This window comes from Pleurodeles waltl, chromosome 6 (genome assembly GCF_031143425.1).
Source record: "Pleurodeles waltl isolate 20211129_DDA chromosome 6, aPleWal1.hap1.20221129, whole genome shotgun sequence".
In the NCBI taxonomy this organism is placed as follows: Eukaryota; Metazoa; Chordata; class Amphibia; order Caudata; family Salamandridae; genus Pleurodeles; species Pleurodeles waltl.
In genome coordinates, this window is record NC_090445.1 from 365068905 (window position 1) to 365092331 (window position 23427).

At 46.5% G+C, this 23427-nt stretch overlaps 1 protein-coding gene across 2 annotated transcripts in view; it reads right to left on the reverse strand.

Annotated features, from left to right (window-relative positions):
• The window catches only part of TOX4 (TOX high mobility group box family member 4), a 315932-nt gene that overhangs the window by 33613 nt on the left and 258892 nt on the right, over positions 1-23427 (reverse strand). The gene's annotated exons all lie outside the window — the stretch shown is intronic.

Genomic DNA, 23427 nt, shown 5'->3' on the forward strand with positions numbered 1-23427 from the left:
TGTTAGTAGCTCTAAAGTGCAGACACTGTCCTGCAATTTACACACAGAATACTTGTTTGTACTGGGCAACTTTTCAATACATGAAGGACCCCACACAAGAACAGATATTTCTAACACTAGATCCACTGTGGGAATTCGTCTACAAGATCAGTGTGTTTGCGTGCAATTAATTTTAAGCATGAACATATCTAAATGTCTCCTAAGCAGAAAATGCAGATGAAGACATACACAGAAAGAGAGGTAGACATCAAAATAAGCTAGGGAATTCAGAAGGCAGTCAGATGATACCAAATACACAAATGTGCCACTCAGAAAGCTTGGTACACTGGGATCACTTAAGTCACTGCAAACAAAAGCTGTAACTTGGTAAGAAAAGGTTGCTTACCAGTAATGGAAAGGCTAGCTTATATGGAGGAGGAGGTGTACAGAAATGGCTCCCTGTTGCAGTTACCCCCCACTTTTTGCCTGATGCTGACTTGACTGAAGTGTGCTGGGACCCTGCTAACCAGGCCCCAGCACCAGTGTTCTTTCACCTAAAATGTACCATTGTCTCCACAATTGGCACAGCCCTGGCACCCAGGTAAGTCCCTTGGAACTGGTACCCCCTGGTACCAAGGGCCCTGATGCCAGGGAAGGTCTCTAAGGGCTGCAGCATGTCTTATGCCACCCTGGGGACCCCTCACTCAGCACAGACACACTGCTTGCCAGCTTGTGTGTGCTGGTGGGGAGAAAATGACTAAGTCGACATGGCACTCCCCTCAGGGTGCCATGCCAGCCTCACACTGCCTGTGGCATAGGTAAGTCACCCCTCTTCCAGGCCTTACAGCCCTAAGGCAGGGTGCACTATACCACAGGTGAGGGCATAGGTGCATGAGCACTATGCCCCTACAGTGTCTAAGCAAAACCTTAGACATTGTAAGTGCAGGGTAGCCATAAGAGTACATGGTCTGGGAGTCTGTCAAAAACGAACTCCACAGCTCCATAATGGCTACACTGAATACTGGGAAGTTTAGTATCAAACTTCTCAGAATAATAAACCCACACTGATGCCAGTGTTGGATTTATTAAAAAATGCACACAGAGGGCATCTTAGAGATGCCCCCTGTATTTGACCCAATTGTTCAGTGCAGGACTGACTGGTCTCTGCCAGCCTGCTGCTGAGAGACGAGTTTCTGACCCCATGCGGTGAGAGCCTTTGTGCTCTCTGAGGACAGAAACAAAGCCTGCTCTGGGTGGAGGTGCTTCACACCTCCCCTCTGCAGGAACTGTAACATCTAGCAGTGAGCTTCAAAGGCTCAAGCTTCGTGTTACAATGCCCCAGGGCACTCCAGCTAGTGGAGATGCCCGCCCCCTGGACCCAGCCCCCACTTTTGGCGGCAAGTCCAGGAGAGATAATGAGAAAAACAAGGAGGAGTCACTGGCCAGTCAGGACAGCCCCTAAGGTGTCCTGAGCTGAGGTGACTCTGACTTTTAGAAATCCTCCATCTTGTAGAAGGAGGATTCCCCCAATAGGAATAGGGATGTGCCCCCCTCCCCTCAGGGAGGAGGCACTAAGAGGGTGTACCCACCCTCAAGGACAGTAGCCATTGGCTACTGCCCTCCCAGACCTAAACACACCCCTAAATTCAGTATTTAGGGGCTCCCCAGAACCTAGGAACTCAGATTCCTGCAACTTACAAGAAGAAGAGGACTGCTGAGCTGAAAACCCCTGCAGAAGAAAGAAGACACCAACTGCTTTGGCCCCAGTCCTACCGGCCTGTCTCCTGCCTTCCAAAGAAACCTGCTCCAGTGACGCTTTCCCCCAGGCCAGCGACCTCTGAATCCTCAGAGGACTGCCCTGCTTCAAGAAAGTCTAGAAACTCCAGAGGACAGCGGATCTGTTCCAAAAAGACTGCAACTTTGTTACAGAGGAGCAGAGGAGCAGATTTAAAGACCCCTGCAATCCCCGCAAGAAGCGTGAGACTTGCAACACTGCACCCGGCGACCCCGACTCGACTGGTGGAGAACCAACACCTCAGGGAGGACCCTCCGGCGACTCCAAGACCGTGAGTAACCAAAGTTGTCCCACCTGGGGCCCCACAGCGACGCCTGCAGAGGGAATCCCGAGGCTCCCCCTGACCGCGACTGCCTGACTCTAACATCCCGGCGGCTGGAAAAGACCCTGCACCCGCAGCCCCCAGCACCTGAAGGATCGGAACTCCAGTGCAGGAGTGACCCCCAGGAGGCCCTCTCCCTTGCCCAGGTGGTGGCTACCCCGAGGAGCCCCCCCCTTGCCTGCCTGCACCGCTGAAGAGATCCCTTGGTCTCTCATTGAAAACCATTGAAAACCCGACGCGTGTTTGCACACTGCACCCGGCCGCCCCCGCGCTGCTGAGGGTGTACTTTTTGTGCTGACTTGTGTCCCCCCCCCCCCCCCCCCCGGTGCCCTACAAAACCCCCCTGGTCTGCCCTCCGAAGACGCGAGTACTTACCTGCTGGCAGACTGGAACCGGGGCACCCCCTTCTCTCCATTGAAGCCTATGCGTTTTGGGCACCACTTTGAACTCTGCACCTGACCGGCCCGGAGATGCTGGTGTGGTGACTTTGGGGTTGCTCTGAACTTGGACCCAAATCTGAACCCTGTAGGTGGGTTACTTACCTGCAAAAACTAACAATATTTTACCTCCCCCAGGAACTGTGAAAATTGCACTAAGTGTCCACTTTTAAAACAGCTAAATGTGTTTTATGTAAAATGTATATATGCTATTGTGATTATTCAAAGTTCCTAAAGTACTTACCTGCAATACCTTTCAAATGAGATATTACATGTAGAATTTGAACCTGTGGTTCTTAAAATAAGCTAAGAAAATATATTTTTCTATAACAAAAACCTATTGGCCTGGAATTGTCTCTGAGTGTGTGTTCCTCATTTATTGCCTGGGTGTATGTACAGCAAATGCTTAACACTACTCCTTTGATAAGCCTACTGCTCGACCACACTACCACAAAATAGAGCATTAGTATTATCTCTTTTTGCCACTATCTTACCTCTAAGGGGAACCCTTGGACTCTGTGCATACTATTCCTTACTTTGAAATAGTACATACAGAGCCAACTTTCTACAGGAGGTTTGCTGCAATTAGACACTTGTGGATTCAAAGAGTGTGCATTATTCCGCCATCTACTCGTTGGGTTCACAACAGTACCCACTTTTCCTCTCCCCTCAACATTAGATGTCGTTGACCATTTGATGCCTTGTTCATCTCTTTGTGAGGTCGGATGCAAACCTATGAATTCCCTACACGTAGTTGCAATCTTCAGATTCCTCTTTCCACATTTCTTGGTTTCCTCGCTTTTAGGACTTAGTTAAAGCAATGTATTGCCTCCTCCTGCACTTCTGCTGAACCACATCTCTTGCCTAGAGGGCAGTGAGGGTAGCTTGTGAATCCAGAAAGGTATTTAAGCTGCAAAACTACTTGAAGCTCCAACTACTGATCTCCATGTTTGGAGTCTTCCACAGATACATTTACTTCAATCAGTCCCAGTCATCAGATAAGAAGCCACCAGTAGCAAAGTTAAACAATGATATAAATACACTATCATGGGTAAAGGACAAGTAACGTACATTCAATAATGAGCTTTCTGATGGATGCCCTACCTAACCACAGATTCTTCACCTTATATTCCCTCCAGCTGATAGACAGGATCTGAAGAATTTTGTAGCAATGCTCCTGCACACCAAAAGGTGATGATGTGTGGCTCAGTGCTGACTAACCACCATCCCAGAATTCAATGAGTAGTGGCATTTGTAAGCGCCACCCATGCATGCTGATGGAAGTTTCTTGCCTTTTCCTTTTCTATGGCGTCAGACCCACAGAATTCATAATTGTTAGTAAGTGTGCTGATCACTAACTTGGGACATTTTTAGATGTTAAAAGAGGCCACTCAATTGTATGGGGAGGTGTGAAGGCTGTAAGGAATCTGCAGTAAAACAGATTATCCACCAGGAAGAGTTACTGAAAGTAACTAGTTATTCTGATTGCACTTTCTAAACGCATATTCCTCAGCCACGAATAGATACCACAGGACTCCCCCAAAGGTGAAGTAGACTGAGACAAAAATGTCTTGCTGAGGTGAGAGGGGGTAATGTCCTCCTTGCCAGACCTGGCTGATAAGGAATTAGTACAACATGAACGAATGCTCAGAAGACCACGATATCGCAGGAGAATTTGTCAAGTTTTCTTCAACACTGTACAGGGATGACTCAGAGACCTCAGCGGTGGCAATTGAAAATTGGCTACAGGGGGACACACTCCCCAGATTAGAACCAGCTAAAATTTGAGCCTTAATCAATGCTTGCTCCTTAGTGAGGCAGATAGTATTACTGGCTTGAAAATGGGAAGACGTCTGGTCCAGATGGGATACCAGCAGAAGTACATAAACTCTTGAGGGAAGAGCATGCGCCCGTTCTGACGCAGTTGATTAATTTGATCTTTATAGATTCTCTTCCGGTTCGGCCCTCTTGGAATGAAGCTACCATAACCTTAATATTAAAGCCTCAGAAAGACCCCAGAAGATGCAAGTCTTACAGACCCATTTCATTGCTCAACAATGATTATAAAATTTTCGCCCAAATGCTTGCTAGGAGGCTGGATAAGGTGATTGGCGACTTAGTGCATATCAATCAGAAAGGATTCATCAGAAATCGATATTTAGGAGGCCTGACCCATGACTTAGTTGCTGCAATCGATTTGGCAACTACTATGAATACGCCTCAAACTATATTAACAATAGAGTGAATTGGCACTTTCTGCAGGTGGTTATGGACTGCAACAATTTGGGAGATGACTTTCTTAACACAATCAAAATTCTATACAAGGTTCCCTCTGCTTGGGTTCTGGTTAACGACATCCTATCCTCACAGTTTAAGATTGAACGGGGTACTCGACAGGGCTGTCCTTTCTCTCCTCTTCTATTTAATCTTTATATTGAACCGTTGGCTAGGAGAATCATGGCAGATCAGAGAATTATACCTTTTCAGTATCATGATTGGGTCCTGAAGGAAGCCCTCTACCCGGATGACCTCCTGGTATATACACCAAACCCCCAATGTGCTTTCCCGGCACTCTGGGAAATTATTGCTAGCTTTGGAGGGATCTCTGGATAGTTTACTTAATATAGATAAATCTGAACTAATAGATAAATCTGAACTAATCTTTTGGCGAGATAACCCATTAGAGAGAGATGAAATTCAATATCTAGGGGTTAAAGTGGTCAAGAACCTGGAAGAGATAGCCCAAGTGAATTCTGTGCAGCACCCTAGGGAACCTAAGAAGCTACTCGTCCAATGGTCACATTTACGTCTTTCTATATTGGGCAGAACAAATCTAATAAAAACGGTGGTACTGTCAAAATTCTCATTTATCTTTAAAGTTATCCCACTATCTTTTAAAACTGAATGGCTAAGGAAACTGCAGGGTGAAGTAGTTAGTTTTATCTTGTCTTATACAAACCACAGAATAGCTTGGATAAAACTGAGGAAGAAAAAGCTAGATGGGGGAATTGCACTTCCGGATAGCTTTACTACTGAGCATTTCAGCTGAAAATTATCAGATCACTCCTCTCTAAGGAAAATCTTGCCCCAGGCTGCTGAGAGTAGTTTACCCGATAGATTTGAGAGACCTCTGAGGCATTTCTTTTTTTTATTTTGTTTTGAGAGCCAGGTGGGAAATATGCATTAAGTGGATCTCTAGCTCCTCGCCCCTACTCACAGGGACTGGCTGTTGGCAGCGAAGAGAATCTCTAACTTAAGATGGTAGTGACGGTTCCGATAGGTGCCTTAGAACGTGGGAACCCTTTTTGGCTTTTTATAGAACCATCTCCTCCAGGCATCAGGATAGTGTGTATTAATTAGACTCCACCCGATTTGACTCCTGAGATCCGATTCTGGTAAGAGTCCAATGATTAAGTCTTCAGACAGAACATTTAGGAGGATGGGAGCGGACTAGTGCTGTCCCTCTCCCAAGGCTGATGGGGGCAGTTCGTTCCTTTAGTGTCACTGGAGCACTAGAGCCATGATCAACACTGGGGCACGCTGCGGCCTCTTGTCTGTCTTTTGTTACATACAAGGACTCAAAAAAACATGAACGAATGCTCTGGTGTCAATGTTGCAGCGCAGCGGGCATCAAGGATAGGCACCTCTTGTAGCAATAAAGTAAAAGACCTGACACTGGTAAAATACCACTTGTGGCCTTCAGCGGTTGCTTCTTGGCCACTGCATAGCAGATGTTGATGCAGAGAACTATCCACAACAACAGAGGCCTCTTCTGCACAGCCTTACCTTTCTTTGCTAGAAAACAACACAAAAAGCAGACCATCTGCACAAACGTCCTTGGTGCGATCAATATAAAAACGCAGTCCTTTTTGGGAACCAACCAATGGAGCCTCACCTGTTTCGAGGAGCAAGGTGGAGCAAAGCAAGCCGAATAATGATTGCTTACCTAAGGTGAAAGGATAAACAACTGGCAACAAGGCTGCTGGAGTTCTCAGCAGCCATCTGTCTGGAAAAGATAGTGTAGAGTGGTGGTACTAAAAGTGCCTGCAGTTCACTCGTGCGACCAACAGACAGTTGCAATAAAGAAGAAAGACTTCAGTGCTAGGAGATGCAGCAACCAATTATTTATAGGCTTGAAAGCCATGCACATAAGAAAGGTCAAGACCACGTTAACCCCTTGAGTGCTAAGGACAGCTCTGAGCCGTCCTGGCATGAAAGGCAGGAAATCCCTCTGGTGCAGACACCAGATGGTTTTAGCCTCAGGAGCTGATGAAAAGCTGCCCCAGCATCTGAGGCAAATTCACCATTTTCAATTAAATGATGATCGGAGCGCATGGCACACTGATGTCAATTCAATGAAAATCAAATGAGCCAATGGGCTCATTTGACTTTCACTGCCTCTGTGCTTTTGGGGCTATCTCAGTCGCCTGAGCACCAATGCAGATGGGAGAATCTCCCCTTTCCAATGGTACCTTTCCCTTGTGGATTCCATGCCCGGGGAATCGCTTCAAGAGGGCAAATTACACCCATCTGCCTCCTGGGAAAGCCCACAAGACACCCGGATTATTTTTTTCATTATTTTTTTAAAATATGTTATGGAGGTGGGGACCGCCCGGCATGGGTACGGCCAATCCCCCACCCACATAAAAATTGGAAAAGTCTTTATTTTCCCCTTAGGGCAGATGTGGTAATTACCCCCAATCTTCTCCGGGAGAGGCAAAAAAAAAAAAACACTGTATGGCAGACGTATATATTTTTAATAAAATAATAGTGTAGATCTATCCCAGCCTAACATCAGGCCCCGCTCTCACCCCCTAAAATCTCAACAATCTTTCTGCTACCCTGCAGACTAAAGCATCTCACCCCAATGGCAACCAAGAGGACATCCGATTATTTGGGGTGTTTTAACAAATGGGCCAGAAGAGGAAGAGGCTATCTCTCAGTATCATCCCACTTGCGATGGTAGAAAGCTGCACTTTTTAGGCTTGGGTAGGCTGCCATTTAGAAAAACCTACCAGACCCAGACCGTTCTTAAAACTAGACATATGGGGGAGTCCAGGCTGGTGCGCCTTGCATGCATCCCACACCATTTATTTACCCAAAATGCTGGGCAAACCTCAAACACATTTTCTTAACATTTCTGAGATGGAAACTTCTGGAATCTGCAGGAATCCACAAAATTCCTAACACCAAGCATAGCCCAATGAAAATCCTGTGGCACCTGTGGTTAGGCCTAGTGCCAGCAACAGAAACAGATTCAACTGAGGTCAGTAGGAATCCACACGCAAGGGCACCCATTTTCCTTGGTTTCATCTGTTCCTGTCACTTGTATCCATGTTGCGCTTTGGGTCCTTTCCTATCGCGGCCACTAGGCCTACCCATACAAGTGAGGTACCAGTTTTATCAGGAAACATGGAAGAACACAGAATAGTAGAACAAGTGTTATTACCAATTGTACTGCTCTGCATTTGCACACTCCAAATGTAAGACAATATGTAAGAAAGAAGACATCGAGAAATTTCCTTCAATTAATATGCTAGTATAGGTACCCACAAAATCGGAGATGTACAAAAAAATACCTGCTTCTAAACTCTATATCTTGGGCCCATTTTGGAAAAACATAGGTTTGCTTGATAACCATTTTTAAAAAATTTATATTTTACCATTTGAATTGCTCTATACCAGGTACACAATGAAAAATCATTGCAAGGTGGACCTCGGTTATTGGCTCAGAGTACCTGAAGTTCTTGGAAAATCAATAAACTATATCTATATGAAAAATGTCACTTACCCAGTGAACATCTGTTCGTGGCATGAGACACTGCAGATTCACATGCTGTACATTATCCTGCCATCTAGTGTTGGGCTCGGAGTGTTACAAGTTGTTTTTCTTCGAAGAAGTCTTTTCGAGTCACGAGAACGAGGGACTCCTCCCTTTCGGCTCCATTGCGCATGGGCGTCGACTCCATCTTAGATTGTTTTCCCTGCTGAGGGTGAGGTAGGAGTTGAGAGTATACTAGATGTGCCCATGCAATGGAGTAGGTGTGTATGTACATAATGTGTATTAAAATAATATTTATTTACAAATTTACAAATCGTAATCAACTAAACGGCTACGGGCTCCCGGGGAGGTGAGAGGGCGCATGTGAATCTGCAGTGTCTCATGCCACGAACAGATGTACACTGGGTAAGTGACGTTTTCCGTTCTGTGGCATGTTTAGCTGCAGATACACATGCTGTGCATAGACTACTAAGCAGTAACCTCCCCTAAAAAGCGGTGGCTTAGCCTGTAGGAGTTGAAGTTGTTTGAAATAATGTTCTTAATACAGCCTGTCCTACTGTAGCTTGTTGTGTTGCTAACACATCTACACAGTAATGTTTTGTAAATGTATGAGGCGTAGACCAAGTGGCTGCCTTACAAATTTCAGTCATAGGTATATTCCCCAGAAAGGCCATTGTGGCGCCTTTTTTCCTAGTGGAATGCGCTTTTCGTGTAATAGGTAGATCTCTTTTTGCTTTGATATAACAAGTTTGAACACATTTAACTATCCATCTGGCAATGCCTGGTTTGGATATAGGATTACCGGCATGAGGTTTTTGGAAGGCTACAAACAATTGTTTTGTTTTTCGAAATTGTTTTGTCCTGTTAATGTAATACATTAGTGCTCTCTTTATGTCTAATGTATGTAAGGCTCTTTCGGCTACTGAGTCTGGTTGTGGAAAGAAGGCTGGGAGTTCCACTGTTTGGTTTAGGTGGAACCGCGATATGACTTTTGGTAAGAATTTGTACCTAGAACCACTTTATGTTTATTTATTTGTATAAAGGGTTCTTGTATAGTAAATGCTTGTATCTCACTTACTCTTCTAAGTGATGTGATCGCTATTAGAAATGCTACCTTCCAAGTTAAGTATTGTATCTCACAAGAGTGCATGGGTTCGAATGGTGGTCCCATGAGTCGTGTTAATACAACATTAAGGTTCCACGAAGGTACTGGTGGTGTTCTTGGGGGTATGATTCTTTTTAGTCCCTTCATAAATGCTTTGATGACTGGGATTCTAAAAAGCGATGTTGAATGTGTAATCTGCAGATAGGCAGATATTGCAGTGAGATGTATTTTAATTGAAGAGAATGCTAGCTTAGACTTTTTTAAGTGTAATAAGTAGCCTACAATGTCTTTTGCGGAAGCATGCAGTGGTTGAATTTGATTAGTGTGGCAGTAGTAAACAAATCTTTTCCATTTGTTTGCGTAGCAATGTCTTGTAGTGGGTTTTCTAGCTTGTTTAATGACCTCCATACATTCTTGTCTAAGGTCTAAATGTTCAAATTCTAAGATCTCAGGAGCCAGATTGCTAGATTGAGCGATGCTGGATTCGGGTGTCTGATCTGTTGTTTGTGTTAACAGATCTGGCCTGTTTGGTAATTTGATGTGAGGTACTACTGATAAATCTAGCAGTGTTGTGTGCCACGGTTGGCGATCCCAGGTTGGTGCTATAAGTATTAGTTTGAGTTTGTTTTGACTTAAAGTTTGTTTACCAGATGAGGAATGAGTGGGAGAGGGGGGAAAAGCGTAAGCAAATATCCCTGACCAACTGATCCATAATGCACTGCCCTTGGACTGAGGGTGTGGGTACCTGGACGCGAAGTTTAGGCATTTTGCGTTTTCTTTTGTTGAGAATAGGTCTATTTTTGGTGTTCCCCAGCGTAGAAAGTAATCTTGTAGGATCTGGGGATGAATTTACCATTCGTGTGTTTGTTGGTGATCTCGACAGATTGTCGGCCAACTGGTTCTGAATGCCTGGGATGTATTGTGCTATTAGGCAAATGTGAATGTGAATTGCCCAATGCCAAATAGTCTGTGCTAAGAGACACAGTTGTGACGAGTGTGTCCCCCCTTGTTTGTTGAGGTAATACATTGTCGTCATGTTGTCAGTTTTGACAAGAATGTGTTTGTGGGCTATCAGTGGTTGAAATGCTTTTAATGCTAGAAACACCGCCAACAGTTCTAAATGATTTATGTGTAGTTGTTTTTGTTGATTGTCCCATTGTCCCTGTATTCTGTGCTGGTTGAGGTGTGCTCCCCACCCCATCATGGAAGCATCTGTCGTGATCACTTCTTGAGGCACTGGGTCTTGGAATGGCTGCCCTTGGTTTAAATTTATAGGGTTCCACCATTGAAGCGAGAAGTGTGTCTGGCGGACTACCAACACTAGATCTTGTAGTTGACCCTGTGCTTGTGTCCATTGTCTTGCTAGGCACTGTTGTAAGGGCCGCATGTGTAATCTTGCGTTTGGGACAATGGCTATGCATGAAGACATCATGCCTAGAAGTTTCATTACAAACCTTATTTGGTAGTGTTGGTTTGGCTGTATGTTTAATGTTATATTTTGGAACGCTTGTACCCTTTGTGGACTTGGAGTGGCAATCGCTTTTTGTGTGTTGAGTGTTGCTCCCAAGTACTGTTGTATTTGGGATGGCTGCAGATGTTATTTTTGGTAATTTATAGAAAACTCTAGTTTGTGTAGAGTTTCTATAACGTATTGCGTGTGAAGAAGACACTGTTGTTGAGTGCTGGTTTTTATTAGCCAGTCGTCTAAGTACAGGAATACGTGCATGTGCTGTCTCCTTATATGAGCGGCTACTACTGCAAGGCTTTTTGTGAATACCCTTGGGGCTGTTGTTATCCTGAACGGTAACACTTTGAATTGATAGTGTACGCCGTGTATTACAAACCTTAAGTATTTTCTGTGGGAAGGATGTGTGGGTATGTGAAAGTAGGCATCCTTGAGATCTAATGTTGACATGTAGTCCTCCTTTTTGAGTAAGGGAACCACGTCTTGAAGTGTTACCATGTGGAAGTGATCCAATTTGATGAAGAGATTCAGCGTTCTGAGGTCTAATATGGGTCTTAACGTTTTGTCTTTCTTTGGAATTAGGAAATATAGTGAGTAGACGCCTGTTCCTTTTTGATGGTTGGGTATTAACTCTATTGCTTGTTTTTGTAACAATGCTTGGACTTCTAGTTGTAACAGGTGTAAATGTTGTTTGGACATTGTGTGCTCCTGGGGGCACATCTGGCGGGAAATTTATGAATTCTATGCAATAACCATGTTGGATAATGGCTAGGACCCATGCGTCCGTAGTTGTGTGTCTAGTTTTGTAGTATGCAGTAAGTCTCCCCCCCCCCCGGTGTTAAGTGTTGGGGTTTTGTGACATTGAAGTCACTGTTTGGTTTGACTTGTTTTAGGGGTTTGGAATTTTCCCCTTGCTCTTGGGAATTGTCCACCCCATATGAGCCTCGAAACCCTCCTCTCTGGTATTGTCCCTGATAGGTGGGTCTGGTTTGCGAGGTGGAAGGTTCTGGTATTTGCATACGAACCCCCCCCCTAAATGTAGCTTTCTAAATGTGCCTCTGCTTTGTGGGGAGTAGAGCGCGCCCACGGCTTTAGCCGTGTCTGTGTCCTTTTTTAATTTTTCAATTGCTGTGTCCCCATTCGGCCCAAACAATTGTGCCTGGTTGAAAGGCATGTTTAACACAGCGTGTTCGATTTCTGGCTTGAATCCTGAGCTTCGTAACCATGCATGCCTGCGAATGGTTACTGCAGTGTTGACTGTTCATGCTGCTGTGTCTGCCGAGTCTAATGTGGACCTTATTTGGTTGTTGGATATTGCTTGTCCTTCCTCAACAACCTGTTGGGCAAGTTTCTGGTGTTCTTTGGGCAAGTGCTGTATAATGTGTTGCATCTCGTCCCAGTGTGCCCTGTCGTAGCGAGCCAGTAGGGCTTGAGAGTTTGCAATCCGCCACTGACTGGCTGCCTGTGCTGCCACCCGGTTGCCCACTGCATCAAACTTCCTACTCTCCTCGTCAGGCGGTGGAGCATCTCTTGATGATTGAGAGTTTGCCCCCTCTTTCTTGCTGCCCCTACAACTACTGAGTCTGGCGTAAGTTGCTGTGTTATAAACAAAGGGTCCGTTGGGGGAGGTTTGTATTTTTTCTCCACCCTAGGTGTGATAGCCCTTCCTTTTACTGGCTCCTGGAAGACCTGTTTTGCGTGCTTGAGCATGCCCGGGAGCATTGGCAGACTCTAGTAGGAAGTGTGGGTGAACGCCAAGGTGTTGAATAGGAAATCATCCTCTATTGGCTCTGAATGTATTGCTACATTGTGGAATGTAGCTGCCCTTGATACTACCTGCGTATATACAGTACTGTCCTCTGGAGGTGACGGACTTGTTGAGTAACAATCTGGGCTGTTGTCTGATACCGGATCATCATATAAGTCCCATGCATCCGGATCATCCTGTGTCATCCCTGTATGGGTCGGTGACTGCATTGGGGGTGTTGTTACCGGGGACAGCTGTGGTGAATGCAGTGGAGAAGGTTGTGGCGAAAGCCTTGGTGGTGGTGTTTTATCTTTTGCCACCTTTGCCTTCGGCTGCATTTCTGACTCATGAAATGCCAGCTTTCTTTTGGTTTTAATTGGAAGAAGAGTTTGTATTTTTCCAGTCTCTTTCTGGATATGCAACCTCCTTTGGGTATGGTCTGGTTCCCCCATACCTATTTCCTGCTCAAATCTGTGTTTTTGCATTTGGCCGGAAAGTCCTTGCTCTTCCGTTTAAGAGCTTCTTTTCGGCTCCAAAGCCGCTTTTTTTCAGTACCGAAGCTTCCCTGAAAGTCTTTTTCGGTTCCGCAGTAACCTTTCTCACCTTGGGTGAGTCGAACTCTCGGTGTCGAGATTGTTCGGAGCCTGAATCTCGACCGGAGTCGGATGTCTTCGGCATGTCTTTGGCCTTTTTCGGTGCCGATGTTTGGTCACCGTCTTTTCGATGGGTTAAGCCACGGCCTGCTGGAGGTGGCATCCCCTTGGCCTTTACGATCTTTGTGTGAGTCTTGGACGGGCAGTTTTACTCACTGTTTTCTGCATTGTCGCGGGTTGCTCACTTTCGGAATCATCTGAGTCAGTTCCCAGGATGGAAATTCTTTCCTCCTCTTCGACGTCGAGTTGTTCCCTCGGTGTCGACGCCATTTGTAGTCTTCTGGCTCATAGATCGCATAGGGTCTTTTTCGATCGAAATGCCCGACAGGCCACACAAGTATCCTCCCTGTGTTCTGGTGATAGACACAGATTACAGACCAAGTGTTGGTCTGTATAAGGATACTTCGAGTGGCACTTCGGACAGAAGCGGAAGGGGGTTCGGTCCATTAGTTTCGTCGATGGACGCGGTCGGGCCAACCAGGCCCTGCTGAAGAGCGGAAGCCCCGAAGGGTCGCCAGAGCGCTTCTACTGTCGGTGTCGATACGCTAACACTAAACCGGTACCGAGTGCGAACAATACCGTCAAATTTTCGATATTAAGCTAACTTTCCCGATTCGAAATACGGAGCGGAGAGGAACACGTCCGAACCCGATGGCGGAAAGAAAACAATCTAAGATGGAGTCGACGCCCATGCGCAATGGAGCCGAAAGGGAGGAGTCCCTCGGTCTTGTGACTCAAAAAGACTTCTTCGAAGAAAAACAACTTGTAACACTCCGAGCCCAACACTAGATGGCAGGATAATGCACAGCATGTGTATCTGCAGCTACACATGCCACCGAACATATATATATATCTATATATCTATGTATATATATATATGGAAAATGTCACTTACCCAGTGTACATCGGTTTGTGCCGTGAGACGCTGCAGATTCACATGCTGTGCATGGGCTTTGGCCGTGTCCGTGTCTTTTTCCATTTTTTCAAAGGCTGTATTGACTTCCAGCCCAAACAACTGTTGTTGATTAAACTGCATATTTAACACCGCTTGTTAAATCTCTGGCTTGAATCCAGAACTTCGCAGCCATGCATGTCTGCAAATGGTTACAGCCGTGTTGACAGTCCGTGCTGCCGTGTCTGCCGAGTCTAGTGCGGACCTTATCTGGTTGTTAGATATGGCCTGTCCTTCCTCCACTACTTGCTGGGCACGTTTTTGATGTTCCTTGGGCAAGTGCTGTAGGATGTCTTGCATCTCGTCCCAGTGTGCCCTGTCGTAGCGTGCAAGTAGGGCTTGTGAATTCACAATTCGCCATTGATTGGCTGCTTGTGATGCCACTTGCTTGCCTGCAGCGTCGAATTTTCTTCTTCCTTGGTCAGGTGGTGGAGCATCTCCTGACGACTGAGTTTGCTCTTTTCCTTGCTGCCCCTACAACCACTGAGTCCGGTGTGAGCTGCTGTGTTATGAACACAGGATCTGTTGGGTGTGGTTTGTACTTTTTTTCAACTCTAGGCGTGATAGCTCTTCCCTTTACAGGTTCCTGGAAGACCTGTTGCGCATGCCTGAGCATGCCCGGGAGCATCGGCAGACTGATAGGAAGCGTGGGTGGATGCCAGAGTGTTAAAAAGGAAGTCATACTCTACTGGCTCTGTGTGCATTGCTACATTGTGGAACGTAGCTGCCCTGGATAGTACCTGCGTATATGCAGTACTGTCTTCTGGTGGTGACGGCTTTGTTTGATAACATTCTGGACTGTTATCCGATACTGGTGGATCAAATAAGTCCCATGCATCAGCATCATCCTGTGTCATCCCAGTATGTGTGGGTGACTGCATTATAGGTTTTCCCACTGGTGACAATTGTGGTGAGTGCGGTGGGGACGGTTGTGGTGAGACCACTGGTGGTGGAGATTGGTCTCTAACTACTTTTGCCTTAGGTTGCATTTCTGTTTCCTGAAATGCAAGCTTCCTTTTTGTTTTGAGTGGAGGTAAAGTCTGTATCTTACCAGTCTCTTTTTGGATATGTAACCTCCGTTATGTATGGTCAGGTTCTTCCATACACAACTCTTGCTCGAATCGATGTCTTTCCTTGAGTTGGCTGAAAAGTCCTTGCTCTTCTGTATAAGAGCTTCTTTTCGGCTCCGAGGCCGCTTTTTTCGGTACTGAAGTTTCTGCTGCTATAGTCTTTTTCGGTTCCGAGGAGATTTTTTGGGGTTTAGTCGATTCAATCACTCGGTGTCGAAATCGTTCGGTGCCGGATTCTCGACCGGAGTAGGAAGTCTTCGGCAACTCATTGGCCTTTTTCGGTGCCGATGTTTGGTCAAATTTCTTTCGGTGGGTTGAGCCATGGCCTGCTGGCGCTGGCGTCCCTATGGCCTTAAGTGTTTTTGTATGACCCTGACTTTGGGACGGGTAGGTTTACTCATGGTTCGTTGCACCGTCGCGGGTCGTTCACTTTCGGAATCATCTGAGTCCGTCTCTTGGATGGAGATACTTTCCTCCTCTGACATTGAGCTGTTCTTTCGGTTTCAACGCCATTTGCAGTCTTCTTGCGCATCGATCCCTCAAGGTCTTTTTCTATTGAAACGCTCGGCAAGCTTCACAGGTATCCTCTCTGTGTTCGGGTGACAAACACAGGTTACAGACCCGGTGCTGGTCTGTATAAGGATACTTTGCGTGGCACTTAGGACAGAAACGGAAGGGGGTCCGGTCCATTAGTCTGGGACGACGGGTGCGGTCGGGCCGACCAGGCCTCGGTGAAGAGTGGAAGCCCCAAAGGGCCGCCGAAGCGGTCTTGATGTTGGTGCCGATACACTAATACTAACCCGGTACCGAGCGATAACAATACCGTCGAATTTTCAATACTTTGGCTAACTTTCCCGATTCGAAATGCGGAGCGAAGAGGAACACGCCTGAACCCGATGGCGGAAAGAAAACAATCTAAGATGGAATCGACGCCCATGCGCAATGGAGCCGAAAGGGAGGAGTCACTCGGTCCCGTGACTCGAAAAGACTTCTTCGAAGAAAAACAACTTGTAACACTCCGAGCCCAACACTAGATGGCAGGATAATGCACAGCATGTGTATCCACAGCTACATATGCCACCGAACATATATATATATATCCCCAGAAGCAGAAGGGACTAGCAGGTGTAATAGTATATAGGTTTTGTTAATCGGTCATTGTAATAAGTCACAAATGAAAAGGTTGCCTTAAAAGCCTGTTTTTCCCTGCTAATTTCAAATATTTGTTTTTAATATGACATTATTTTATTTGGAAAAACCTTAAAGTATCTACACAAATAACCCCTTGCTGAATATAGAATGTTGCCTGTTTTTCAGAAATGTATAGCTTTCCAGTAGGAATCATGGGTTACACACCCGTTTCCATCACAAACTTTCAAGGAGGTTGAAAACACAAAAAATAGTACAAATGGGCTATCTCCATGTAAAATGCCAAATCAAGTCTGCCTGTTTCTGAAAGCTGTAAAGATGTTGTTCTTAGCACTGCAAATCATTTGTCGATGCCATTTGCAAGGTAAAATTTGGCGTGGATAGCTTATGTGGGCAAAAGGTTCTGGAGGCCTAACCGCAAACTAACCCAAATAGCCAAAAGAAGGCTTAGCACTCGTGTGTGGGGAAGTGAGGTTAAGCCCTAGCAACAAAAGGGTTAAGGTCGCACTGTTGTATCACAAGCGTTTTGAGAAGGGATAGTTGTCAAATCTCTAATAAATCTCTTCACAAAAGGTGATTTGAACAAGGACGGATGATCTGCTAAACACAGAAAAGAAAAATTAACGTACAAGTTACTTACTTACGGTAACAAAATATCTGGTAGAGACATATTCTAGTTGCAGATTGCTTACCTTAGAATTTTCCCCCAAGCGTCAGACTGGATCTGGAGATTTTTCTTCGAGCAATACCCTTGCTCGAACCTCGGTCAACTCCACAAGTGCCATTGTCACCGTGATGACGTTGGGAGTAGTACATAGATGCCACCCTTGCGCAGTGACGTCATTTTCTTTTAACGACTTTCCATGCCAGAGCGCAGAGCCGCTAAGCACACTGAGATTGGTGCACCAGAGCTAAGGACCTGAAAGGGGGAATCCCTGTCCCTAGAAATAAGTTCGCAAGCGGGGAAGATGGGTGGTCGTTAAGGAATCTGCAACTAGAATATGTCTCTACCAGATATTTAGTTACCGAAGGTAAGTAACATGTACATCTGATAGAGACTTCTAGTTGCAGATTCCATACCTTAGAATAGATACCCAAGTAATGCCATCCTCGGTGGTGGGCTGCGAACCAAGATCATACTAGGAAGTCCTGCAGGACCGAACGACCAAAGTAGCCATCTTGACAGACCTGACTATCCAGGCAGTAATGCTTAGCAAACATGTTCAGGGATGCCCACATAGCTGGCTGACAGATATCCAGGACAGGAACTCTGCGTGCTAACGAAGTGGAAGCAGCAGTTGCTCTGGTGGAATGAGCATGCAAGCCTACAGGAGGTTGCTTCTTAGCCAAAGCGTAGCACATTTTGATGCAAAGAAGCTCCCATCAGGAGATGGTACGCTTTTGCACAGCCTTCCATTTTTTCGCACCCACATAGCCAACGAAGAGTTGATCGTCCACCTGTATATCTTTAGTACGATTGAGATAGAACGCCAACGCTCTTTTTGGGTCCAGACGGTGGACTTTCTCCTCTTGTGGGGGTGTGTAGAAGGTAGGCAAAGTGATGGACTGGCCTACATGAAATGGTGTAACCACCTTAGAAAGAAAGGAAGCTCTAGTGCGTAGCACTACCTTGTCAAGATGTACAGACAAGTATGGAGGTTTTGAGGAAAGGGCCTCAAGCTCACTCACCCTGCGAGCAGAGGTGATAGCGACCAGAAAGACAGTTTTGAAGGTGAGGAGCCGCTAGGGACAATTATGCATTGGCTCAAATGGGGTACACATCAAATAACTAAGTACAAGATTAAGGTCCCACTGAGGCATGATAAATGGAGTGGGAGGAAATAAATGGGTGAGGCCCTTTTAGGGACTTACTCACAATAGGAGATTTAAAGAGTGAGGGCTGATCAGGTAGCCTAAGAAAGGCGGAAATGACAGATAAACACCCTTTAAGGGTGCCCAAAGCAGAGTCCTGCTGGGCTAAAGAAAGAATGAACAGAAGGACCTCTGACGGGGGCCAAAAATGGGATCAACAGATTTGTTGGTACTCCATGCCACAAATTTATTCCAACAACAGGCGTATACAGTTTTAGTCGATGGACGCCTGGCTGCCAAGACAACATTGCAGACTTCGGGTGGAAGGGTAAAAGCCGTCAACTGTTGCCGCTCAGTCTCCACGCATGAAGGCAGAGGTTGGGCAGGTTCGGATGTAGAACCGTCCCCTGTTGCTGCGACAGAATATCGGACCGGAGAGGCAGTATGAGTGGAGGATCGATGGACATGCTCAATAGCTCTGGATACCACACTCTTCGAGCCCAGTCCGGAGCCACCAAGATGACTTGGGCCCTGTCCTTCTTGATAACTCTGGGAAGAAGAGGGATAGGCGGGAAGGCGTAAAGGAGCCCGGAATGCCACTCGAGACGCAAAGCATCTCCGAGTGAGTGCCGCCTGGGAAACTCCAACACGCAAAACAGCTGACATTACGCTTTCTCTGTGGAGACGAACAGATCTAACAAAGGCTCTCCCCACTGCTGAAAGGGACCTTGTGCCACCTCTGGATGGAGACGCCATTCGTGATCGACTGTGCGTCGACGGCTGAGTTAGTCTGCTCTGGCGTTGAGGGAGCCCACCAGATATTTAATATTTAATGCCCTGATGTTCCAGCCATGTCCAGAGGCGTAGTGCCTCCTGACAAAGGGTCCAGGACCCTACTCAGCCCTGTTTGTTGGAGTACTACATGGCGGTAGTATCGGCTGTGAACACCTGCACCACTTTCCCTTTGAGAGAGGGAAGGAATGCTTTTAAACGCAAGCCTGATCGCTTAGAGCTCCAACAGATTGATATGGAGCCCCGATTCCACCGGAGACCAGAGGCCTCTGATCTACGCCTCTCCCATGTGGCCGCCCCAACCCAGAAGTGACGCATCTGTCACTGTAGAGAGATCTGGTTGGGGAAGGGAGAGGGATCAGCCATGGACCCAATTCAGATTCGAAAGCCACCACTGCAGGTCTTTCGCAGTCCCCTCCAAGATCTGGACCATGTCGGAGAGATTCCCCAGATGCTGTGCCCACTGGAACTTCAGGTCCCACTGCAGAGCCCGCATTTGCCATCTGGCATGTGTTACTAGCAGGATGCAGGAGGCCATGAGGCCCAGCAGCCTCAGAGTCAGTCTCACCGAAACCCAAGACTGGAAGATTGGAATCATAGCCTGAATGTCTTGAAATCGCTTTTCGGGAGGATAAGCCAGAAACTGCACTGTGTCCAGAACTGCCTCGATGAAAGGGAGCATCTGAGAGGGAGTCTGGTGTGACTTCGCCACGTTTATAGTGAACCCCAGCGTGTGCAGGAGGTTCGCCGTAGTCTGAAGGTGGGAGAGGACAGTCTGGGGCGAGTCCGCCTTCAACAGCCAGTTGTCGAGGTAGTGGAAGACTGAGACCCCTAACCTGCACAGATGAGCTGCAACCACCGCCATCACTTTTGTGAACACCCGAGGGGCGCTGGTAAGGCCGAAGGGGAGCACGGTAAACAAAGTGCTCGTGACTTACCACGAATCGTAGGTAGCGTCTGTGGGCAGGCAGGATAGGGATGTGGAAATAAGCATCCTGCAAGTCCAACGCTACCATCAGGACGTAAGCCCTTGTCCTTCTTTGGTATCAGAAAGTAGCGGGAATAACAACCACGACCTACTTCTGGCACAGGGACCTTTTCTATAGCTCTCTTGGCCAAGAGAGCCGTGACTTCCTGGCGGAGAAGCACCAAATGATCCTCCGGAAGGTGATGGAAGGATGATGGCATGTGTGGTGGAGCAGATTCGAAAGGGAGGGAGTAGCCCTTCCCAATGATCTGCAAAACCCACCAGTCCTTGGTGATATGTTCCCAGTGGGGCAGGTGATGGCGGATGGTGAACTTTGCTGCGTCTATCCCATCGGTCACTGCTTGGGAAACAATAGCACGGATCTCCTCCAGTATCTGCTGCAGGACTTGCCCAACCATATCCCTCAGGGAGTCGGTATAACGGCCCAAAAGGCATGTGGTGTTCACAGACCTCAGTGCTAGACTGGAGGAAGAAAACAATTCCTTGCCAAACTGTTCCAGTCTTTTGGATTCCCTATCTGGGGGTGCGGAAGGGAACGCACCTAAAGAAGAGGAAGCCTTGATAACCAGACTCTCAGGCGTGGGGTGTTGGGACAGGAATTCAGGGTCGTTCGGAGCGGCAAGATGGCGGCACGCGAAAGTCCTGTTCACAGGAGCCCCTGTGTTGGGTTTGGGCCATGTACCCAAAAGGACATCGGTGAAGGCCTCATTGAATGGTAAAAGGGGTTCTGAAGTAGAAGCCCCAGGCTGAAGAACCTCCGTCAGGAGATTATACCTGACATCTACAGTAGGCAGCTCAAGGCCAAGGACCTCAGCTGTCCTACTGACCACCATACCATATGCTCCCTTCGCCGTAGCCACGGTAGAAGGAGATAGCATGCCAGCGTCAGCCCCAATTCTTGGGAAGAGGTCAGATCTGAGTCCACCAGGTCCTGATGCAGCTTTTCAGACACAGTTAAGAAGGATGTGCTCTCCCATGATAAAACTGTACAGCCCTTCATAGTCATGCACATAACCAGCCTTCCAGAGCCTTAACTGAACAGTCCACAAATCTACCCAATCTTGGGAGGACTCCTTTCCAAGTTTCTCTGAACCTAATCCTACACTCCTCAGAGCCTCTGTAAAGACTTGGTAGTTATCTGCTTCTTCCTCCCACAAAGTCAAAAGATTGTCTGCAAAGGAGAGCACAGGATAGGCGCCCACTGCCTCTGAAAGACGTTCTGAACTTTACAGGCCCTCCCTAAAGCAGTGACCCACGTATGGATGTCACCCCCAGTCTTGTAAGGAGGGACTATCCTGCAGAGATTCCTGGAATCAAAAGTTCTTCTCTGACCTTGGACTCTTACGCTGCCACCATGGGGTTCCAACTCCAGATTCTTTCCCTTTCCATCTCTAGGACCCCTCTGTCTAGATCCAGCTGCTGCTTTTCAAACCTGAGTTTGGGCTTCTCAAGTCTCAGCAAGCTGAACCCCCTATCTAGGGATCCCTCATCTGAGCTAGAATGGATGGTGCCAACTGCAGATGCTGAGGATGAGGAGGTTACACTCCTCTTGGTTACCCTTTTCACCAGCCCAGGGGGAGAAAAACAGGTCCTCTGACTCTCTTGTGCTACCAACACAGCAGCTGCAGGCTCAAGGTTCTCCCCAGAACCGTCATGGTTCTGCCCAGTGAAGTCATAGGAAGTACTTGGTACCTCCTTTTCTAACACTGGGGGTTCACCCTCCTCTCCCTATCGGGATTCTGTACGTCATCCTGAGTAAGTAAATCTAAGAATAGATGTGTTAGGGTTACCACCTGTCTTGAGTTTCCTAGCAGTACACAGGGGCCTAAGTTTCTTGAACTTAAGACCTCCATACCTAGACTCCTGAGTCTGATCAGCTCCCCCAACTACAGACATGGTGTTAGAGTAGTGTATGTGATGCACCTACCTACTCTAAGTCGCTTGACTTTTAAATGGCTTGGAGAAAGGGCTATGCTAGACCCCGGACTACCCAGGCAAAAGTTTAGAAGTTCCTGAAGTCACTAGTGTAAGGTGTAACCAATTGTTAATAATGATCTTTCTTCTGGAAAGTCGCTGATAACCAAGTGGTAAAGCAATGCAATATATTGAGTCCAGGCAACCCTTAGTGATAGTGAATAGGTGTCCAGATAGCAAAAGCTCTCCAGGGGTAGCTGAGGCGAGCAGCTGAAGCTTATTCAGGAGGAATGTAAAACACTTGCAATACCACAGTAGTCAGACAGTAACTCACTCACAAGACAGAACCACCCAAGTGTTGCAAAATGAAAATGTCACTTACCCAGTGTACATCTGTTCGTGGCATCAGTCGCTGAGATTCACATGGTATGCATGAGCTCGCCAACTGGTGTTGGGTCGGAGTGTTACAAGTTGTTTTTCTTCGAAGAAGTGTTTTCGAGTCACGGGACCGAGTGACTCCTCCTTCTGTGCTCATTGCGCATGGGCGTCGACTCCATCTTCGATTGTTTTCCCCGCAGAGGGTGAGGTAGGAGTTGTACTATAGTAATAGTGCCCGCGCAATGAAAAATGTAAGTATGTACCTATTAAAGGATTAAATAATATATATACAAATGTTCAAAATTGAAGGTAACTTCTGAACTGCTACAGGCTTCCGGGGAGGTGGGTGGGTCCATGTGAATCTCAGCGACTGATGCCACGAACAGATGTACACTGGGTAAGTGACATTTTCAGTTCGATGGCATCTGTCGCTGTAGATACACATGGTATGCATAGACTAGTAAGCAGTTAGTTCCCCATAAGCGGTGGTTTAGCCTGTAGGAGTAGAAGTTGTCTGAAATAGAGTTCTTAATACAGCTTGACCTACTGTAGCTTGTTGTGCGGATAGCACATCTATACAGTAGTGTTTGGTGAATGTGTGAGGCGTAGACCAAGTGGCTGCCTTACATATTTCCTGCATTGGGATGTTTCCTAAAAAGGCCATTGAAGCACCTTTTTTCGTTGTTGAATGTGCCCTGGGAGTAATGGGCAGTTGTCTTTTTGCTTTAAGGTAGCAGATTTGGATGCATTTAACTATCCATCTGGCTATACCTTGTTTTGATATTGGGTTACCTGCATGAGGTTTTTGGAATGCAATAAATAGCTGTTTAGTTTTTCTGATGTTTTTTGTTCTGTCAATGTAGTACATTAATGCTCTTTTGACATCTAATGTATGTAGTGCTCTTTCAGCCACAGAATCTGGCTGTGGGAAAAAAACTGGTAGTTCTACCGTTTGATTTAGATGGAATGGTGAAATAACTTTGGGTAAAAATTTTGGATTAGGTCGTAGGACTACCTTATTTTTATGTATTTGTATAAAAGGCTCTTGTGTTGTGAACGCTTGAATTTCACTTACTCTTCTTAGAGA